This window comes from Polyodon spathula, chromosome 1 (assembly GCF_017654505.1).
Source record: "Polyodon spathula isolate WHYD16114869_AA chromosome 1, ASM1765450v1, whole genome shotgun sequence".
Lineage (NCBI taxonomy): Eukaryota > Metazoa > Chordata > Actinopteri > Acipenseriformes > Polyodontidae > Polyodon > Polyodon spathula.
Window position 1 is genome coordinate 77112308 of NC_054534.1, and position 7909 is coordinate 77120216.

Consider the following 7909-nt stretch of genomic DNA (forward strand, 5'->3'; position numbering starts at 1 on the left):
TGATACAAAGTGAGTCTTAACAAAGAATAATACATTAGTTAAGATAACTGATAGTTAGTAAAATAGGGGAAAACAATTAAGAATCAAACATCAGTTTCCAGGTTCACACTTTACACACAGTCTGCTGTGCTACAAGAGCCAGACTGCATTTGCAAAGCAGACAGACGAGTCTTTATATCACTCAACTCAGTCAACTGCCAGAGAGCTCATTATAAGTTTAAAAACCAGTATGTAGCAGAATGGTTTATAGTTTGAAAGTAAAATGGAAGCATAGTTATTTAAGCCATTAAGCAGAACGGATTGTAGAAGGAATCTAATTAGCAAACCATAGTTTAGGAATGCGATATTTAGGAGTTGACAGGCCTTGTTTATTGTAAAATAATTAACAATTGCCCAAACAAACAATATATATATATATATATATATATATATATATATATATATATATATATATATATGTGTATGTATATATACTGTATATAAAAAAAATATGGATACAGACGGAAATGTAAATACATGTTTCAAATGAGAATCAAAGGGCTGTAAATTATAAATATCATGTACAGCAACAAATTAAAATATTTGTTTGCAATGCACTACTATGTTTACAATGACTGTTGCCACCCATAGTAAAACTTTTTTTTTCTAGATTTTTCATGTCATCATGCCGTCATTTGTTTGATTGACATCGTTCCATGGGTCAAAAAGTGTCAAAATTCAGGGACAATTCTCGGTATCAAAAAAAAACAAAAAAACAAAATAAAACAGTATGCCAAAGTCATTGTAAACACTCTTTATTGCAATGCATCTTTAATTAAAAGTTGTTATATTTGCATATCCCCTCAATTACCATAAAAGTACACCCACTGGCTCAGCACTTAAAAGTTTGTAATAAACTCATATTCACAAATAGTAGCACTATTAAGCTGTAAAAAAGCCAATGTTTACTACATTAGGTATTGAATTGACTGATGGAAGCCTATATTATATCATTTATGTTATGTGTATTAGATATTGTGTATTACTGATGAGTTTTCATTCTGCATAATTAAAAAGAAAAACACTAAGCATTAATTTAATGTTGCACACACAAAAAAAAAAAAAAAAAAAAAAAAAAACATTTAATGTATTTCACAAAATGTTACTTCACAGTGGCTTCAATTTAATTTCAAATATTGATCTGTCAGATGATGGAGGTGGTTAATGCTAACATTTTACTTCTGGGGACAAGGGATTGTGTAGCGCTTACTATATGTTACAAGTGGTTGTATCTCTTGGCTTTCAGAGGATGATAGCCAACATCCTAAAGAAACAAAACATTATAATTTGGTGTAACAAGGTGAAGACTGGCTGTGAACAAGCAGCAATACACTCAGCAAGCGAGTTTAGAATAGAGGAGTTAGAAGCAGTAGACACACAAAACCAATTTAAGCACACTGATAAAGGCAACAGCCAAAACTTTCTTATGAATTTTACCAAAATAAAAAAATGTGTAACATAAGTCTTTATTTTACAGTTTAGATTACATCTATTTTGTTAGATGGAAGAAGGTCTGAGAGGGACCAAAAAGTTATATTCAACTGTGACGAAGTGCCAGCCCCTGTGTATATTATCTGATATATGTTGCATGTGGTGTGTTAAATGTTGGTGTGTAGTCATTGGTACACGGGATATAAACGGGTCTGTGTAACGCGAGTGTTTAAAATAATATTTGTATTTAGGCACAAGGATTGCACAGCACTTCACGTGTAAGTAAAAGGTAATAATATGTGAGCACATGGAATTGCACTTTATTAATTCACGTGCAGTTGTACCGAGACTCCAACTGAATGATTGATTAGCAATCGAGTCTTGGTACACCTGCATAAAAACAGCATGTTTTCACCCACTCGGTGTTGGGTGTTCTGTGAGTGGAGAACGGGATAGGAGACGGAGGTAAAAAATAATAATAATAATAATAATAATAATAATAATAATAATAATAGTAGTAGTAGTAGTAGTAGTAGTAGATAAATATCTGCTCACCGTGTTTGTCTGTATCGTCTGTTTTGTTAGTCTGTTTATTTTGACGAATGTGCCATATCCTGTGTTTTTATTTGTTCCAACCGTTTATTTTCTGTGTCTGTTCACTCATTAAATGCTGAGTGAGACTATTCGCTCAGCTCCACCAAACTCCACCTCTCTCTCTTTATTTTCCTGTTTCTGGTCTGACGCCACCCACTCCGGCTGTCTTTGTGACAACAACACATCAAAACGATGTTGGCAGTCTGTGCAGAGTGTAGGTTGTCTGATTTTATTGAGCCCACTAATACAAGTGTGTTTTATCTCTAAGGAACTTATTGGACTTATAAGTGCAATTATCCTGGACTCTCCTGTAAATCAAGTTCATACATTAATCATTAGTCAGCTTATGTTATCCTTGTAGTCTTTTTCTGAAATGTAGACCACCCATACTGCAATTAGAGTGGGATCATATCTGCACTTTTACTGATAGCAAACTTGTTTTCCTGATAGCAACACTGGATTCTGTTAATAGTGGTGTATCAGTCATATTCTACTAAGACTGTCAAAATAAATGTACTTTATAAAGGGCGTTCAGAACATGCCACTACCCCTGGTTAGCATGCGATAGATAAGAAAAGTAAGAAATTAATATTTTAAATCCGGCCCTTAATAGTATCTAACGCAATGCAGATGGGCAATAAAACTGTTTGCCAAAGTTGTTATTGCTTAAATTCAAAATCTGTTGAAGATGTATATATTTAAATTTTAACTGAGAGAGAGTTCTTCTGTAATACAAATCAATCAGTTTTTCGTAACTGTCCTCTATCATAATTACTTTGTAACAGGCTTATGGAGGCTTCCTCTCTTGGCCTTTATGAACACAAAGACTACACACATTTTGCAAGTATACCGTTAGCAACATACTCTTTTTGTAGATTTCTTGGCTTTAGTTGGCAATGTTTAGAATGATTTTTGGCACCCAGAATGGAACATTCTTACTCTAGAATTGTGATATATATTTTTTTTAATTTTGGAAATGTGCTCCAATGTTGGCATACCTGGAGTGGGCAGGTCAGTGCCAATTTGGCTTGTAAATTATGATGACTGTATAACATCAAAAATCTAGAAAAAGAATGTTCCACTCTGGATGCCAAAGTTTTTTTTTTGTTTTTTTTTTTTGTTTTTTTTTACAATTTTTTTATAAAAAAAAGTTTGGCAAAATCATCTTAGAGTGATTTTGATATGGTACTCGCTGTATGACTTGCTGTGTAGTGTATTACAATAATATATCTTCCTGATTATTAAGAGTACAGGACATGCACTTATATATAAATAATAAAGTGCATGGGCATGACAACATAGATAACATTTGCGAAGCTTCTAAAGTAAAGTCATTTCGAGTGACTGAAATTACTTTTACGTACGATATGGGAATACCATAAAACTATATATATATATATATATATATATATATATACACACACACACACACACACACATACTATATACATATATATATATATATATATATATATATATATATATATATATATATATATATATATATATATATTTTTTTTTTTTTTTTTTTGTTGCCTTATGGAAGCCTGGAATTCAAAGGCATTTTTTTTGTTAAAAAAAAAATACCCAGATGGGTAGGATGGGGTCCAAAATATTCTAGAAATTTGTAGAAAATTAATTAATTAAAAATAAAAACTGAAATAGCTTGGTTGGATAAGTGTCCACCCCCCTTGTAATAGCAATCCTAAATTAGCTCAGGTGTAACCAATCACCTTCAAAATCACACACCAAGTTAAGTGGCCTCAACCTGTTTTAAATTGTAGTGATTCACATGATTCCAGGATAAATTCAGCAGTTCCTGTAGGTTCCCTCTGCTGCGTAGCGCATTTCAAAGCAAAGACTCAACCATGAGAACCAAGGGGCTTTCAAATGAACTCTGGGACAAAGTTGTTGAAAGGCACAGATCAGTGGATGGGTATAAAAAAATATCAAAGGCCTTGAATATCCCCTAGAACATGGTCAAGACAATTATTAAGAAGTGGAAGGTGTATGGCACCACCAAGACTCTGCCTAGACCAGGCCATCCCTCCAAACTGGATGACTGAGCAAGAAGGAGACTGATCAGAGCGTCTACCAAGACGCCAATGGCACCTTTGCAAGAGCTATAGGCTTTTATGGCCAAAACTGGTCAAAGTGTGCATGTGACAGCAATATCCCAAGCACTCAACAAATCTGGCCTGTATGGTAGGGTGGCAAGAAGGAAGCCATTACTCAAGAAAGCCCACCTTCAATCCCATTTGAAGTATGCCAAAAACACTCAGGAGATTCTTTAGCCATGTGGCAAAAAGTTTAGTGGTCTGATGAAACTAAAATGGAACTTTTTGGCCTAAATGCAAACCATTATGTTTGGAGCAAACCCAACACAGCGCATCACCGAAAAGAACACCATCCCTACTGTGAAGCATGATGGTGGCAGCATGTTATGGGGATGTTTCTCATTGGCAGGGACTGGGGCACTTGTCAGGATAGAAGGGAAAATTAATGGAGCAAAGTACAGAGAAGTCCTTGAGGAAAACCTGCTGCCCTCTGCAAGAAAGCTGAAACTGGGACAGTAGTTCACCTTTCAGCATGACAACGACCCAAACCACACAACCAAAGCTACACTGGAGTGGCTAAGGAACAAAAAGTAAATGTCCTTGAGTGGCCCAGTCAGATCCCTGACCTAAATCCAATCGAGAATTTGTGGCATTACTTAAGAACATAAGAACATAAGAAAGTTTACAAACGAGAGGAGGCCATTCGGCCCATCTTGCTCGTTTGGTTGTTAGTAGCTTATTGATCCCAAAATCTCATCAAGCAGCTTCTTGAAGGATCCCAGGGTGTCAGCTTCAACAACATTACTGGGGAGTTTATTCCAGACCCTCACAATTCTCTGTGTAAAAAAGTGCCTCCTATTTTCTGTTCTGAATGCCCCTTTATCTAATTTCCATTTGTGACCCCTGGTCCTTGTTTCTTTTTTCAGGCTGAAAAAGTCCCTTGGGTCTACACTGTCAATACCTTTTAGAATTTTGAATGCTTGAATTAGGTCGCCACGTAGTCTTCTTTGTTCAAGACTGAACAGATTCAATTCTTTTTGCCTGTCTGCATATGACATGCCTTTTAAGCCCGGAATAATTCTGGTCGCTCTTCTTTGCACTCTTTCTAGAGCAGCAATATCTTTTTTATAGCGAGGTGACCAGAACTGAACACAATATTCAAGATGAGGTCTTACTAGTGCATTGTACAGTTTTAACATTACTTCCCTTGATTTAAATTCAACACTTTTCACAATGTATCCGAGCATCTTGTTAGCCTTTTTTACAGCTTCCCCACATTGTCTAGATGAAGACATTTCTGAGTCAACAAAAACTTGATTCCTTCTCCAATTTCTGTATCTCCCATATGATATTTATGATGTACATTTTTATTTCCTGCGTGCAGTACCTTACACTTTTCTCTATTAAATGTAATTTGCCATGTGTCTGCCCAGTTCTGAATCTTGTCTAGATCATTTTGAATGACCTTTGCTGCTGCAACAGTGTTTGCCACTCCTCCTACTTTTTTGTCGTCTGCAAATTTAACAAGTTTGCTTATTATACCAGAATCTAAATCATTAATGTAGATTAGGAATAGCAGAGGACCTAATACTGATCCCTGTGGTACACCACTGGTTACCACACTCCATTCTGAGGTTTTCCTCTAATAAGTACTTTCTGTTTTCTACATGTTAACCACTCCCTAATCCATGTACATGTGTTTCCTTGAATCCCAACTGCATTCAGTTTGAGAACTAATCTTTTGTGCGGGACTTTGTCAAAAGCTTTCTGGAAATCTAAATAAACCATGTCATATGCTTTGCAATTATCCATTATCGATGTTGCATCCTCAAAAAAATCAAGCAAGTTAGTTAGACACGATCTCCCTTTCCTAAAACCATGTTGACTGTCTCCCAGGACCTTGTTACCATATAGGTAATTTTCCATTTTGGATCTTATTATAGTTTCCATAAGTTTGCATATAATAGAAGTCAGGCTTACTGGTCTGTAGTTACCTGGTTCAGTTTTGTTTCCCTTTTTGTGGATCGGTATTACGTTTGCAATTTTCCAGTCTGTCGGTACCACCCCTGTGTCAAGAGACTGCTGCATGATCTTGGTTAGCGGTTTGTAAATTACTTCTTTCATTTCTTTGAGTACTACTGGGAGGATCTCATCCGGCCCAGGGGATTTGTTTATTTTAAGAGCTCCTAGTCCCTTTAACACCTCTGCCTCAGTTATGCTAAAGTTATTTAAAACTGGATAGGAACTGGATGACATGTGGGGCATGTTGTCAGTATCTTCCTTTGTAAAAACTTGTGAAAAGTAATCATTTAATATATTTGCTATTTTTTTTTCTTCATCTACGATTTTGCCATTTGTATCTCTTAATGTCCTCTTTGAATGTTCGCTTGCTGTTGTAATATTGGAAAAACATTTTGGAATTGGTTTTAGCTCCCTTAGCAATGTTCATTTCTATTTCTCTCTTGGCCTTTCTAACTTCCTTTTTGACTTGCGTTTGCAGTTCTGTGTACTCTTTCTGCATACTTTCTTTTTGGTCCTTTTTTAATGCTCTGTAAAGTGCCTTTTTTTCGCTGAATATTTTTTTTAAATTGAGCTATTAAACCATTTTGGCAATTTAGTTTTACATTTAGATTTGTCTACTTTAGGGATGTAATTGTTTTGCGCCTCCAGTACTACATTTTTGAAGAACAACCATCCTTCTTCTGTGGGTGTTTTCTCTATTTTACTCCAATCTACTTCTGTTAGTCTCTGTTTCATACCTTCATAGTTTGCTTTTCTAAAATTGTAAACCTTAGCTTTAGTCATTGCTTTTGGGGATTTAAAAAACACTTCAAATGAGACCATGTTGTGGTGTGAGTTTGCCAGTGGTTCTCTGACCTCTGTTTTAGTTATTCTATCTTCGTTATTTGAAAAGACTAAATCAAGGCATGCCTCCCCTCTAGTCTGTGCCTTGACAAATTGTGTTAGGAAGCAGTCATTTGTCATTTCCACCATTTCTATTTCATCCTTCGCGCTACCCACCGGGTTTTCCCATTTTATTTGGGGGAAGTTGAAATCCCCCATTAGTATGGCTTCTCCTTTGCTACACGCATTTCTAATATCATTGTATAACAGATTATTGTGCTCACCGTCTGAATCTGGCGGTCTATAGCATGCTCCTATTATTATGCCCTTTGAATTTTTGTCTGTTATTCTGACCCATATTGATTTGGTTTTATTTTCTTTGTCCAGGTTTAACACCTGGGCTTCAAGACTGTTTCTTATGTATAGCGCTACCCCTCCTCCTCTTCTGTCCTGCCTGTCTTTCCTATACAGTGTATACCCACAAATATTATATTCGTCCCCATCACTCTCAGACAACCATGTTTCTGTAACACCTATCACATCATAGTTACCTGTTAGTGCAGTAGCTTCAAGTTCTAGAATTTTGTTTCTGATACTTCTAGCATTTAGATAAATACATTTAATGGTTTTCTTACCTGAGTTGTTGTTCTTGTTTTGATGCGGTCTCCCTTCTGTTTTTTTGTTGATTTCTCCGCCCTTCCTTTCTAGTTTAAATGCTTCTGAACCTGCTCGAGGATCTTTTGTTTTCCAAATATGGTATGCTGTTCAAAGCATTGACACACTTAAACACATCTGACTGTAAGTAAACATCACATGAATGATATGATCCTACTGATTTATATTGACTTTTGAACAGTAGGCACTACATATTCTTTAGTCCATAGTGGTTTGATGTATCCAGTTAGTTACTTTATAGAGTAAAAACCTCAACAGCAAAATCAATA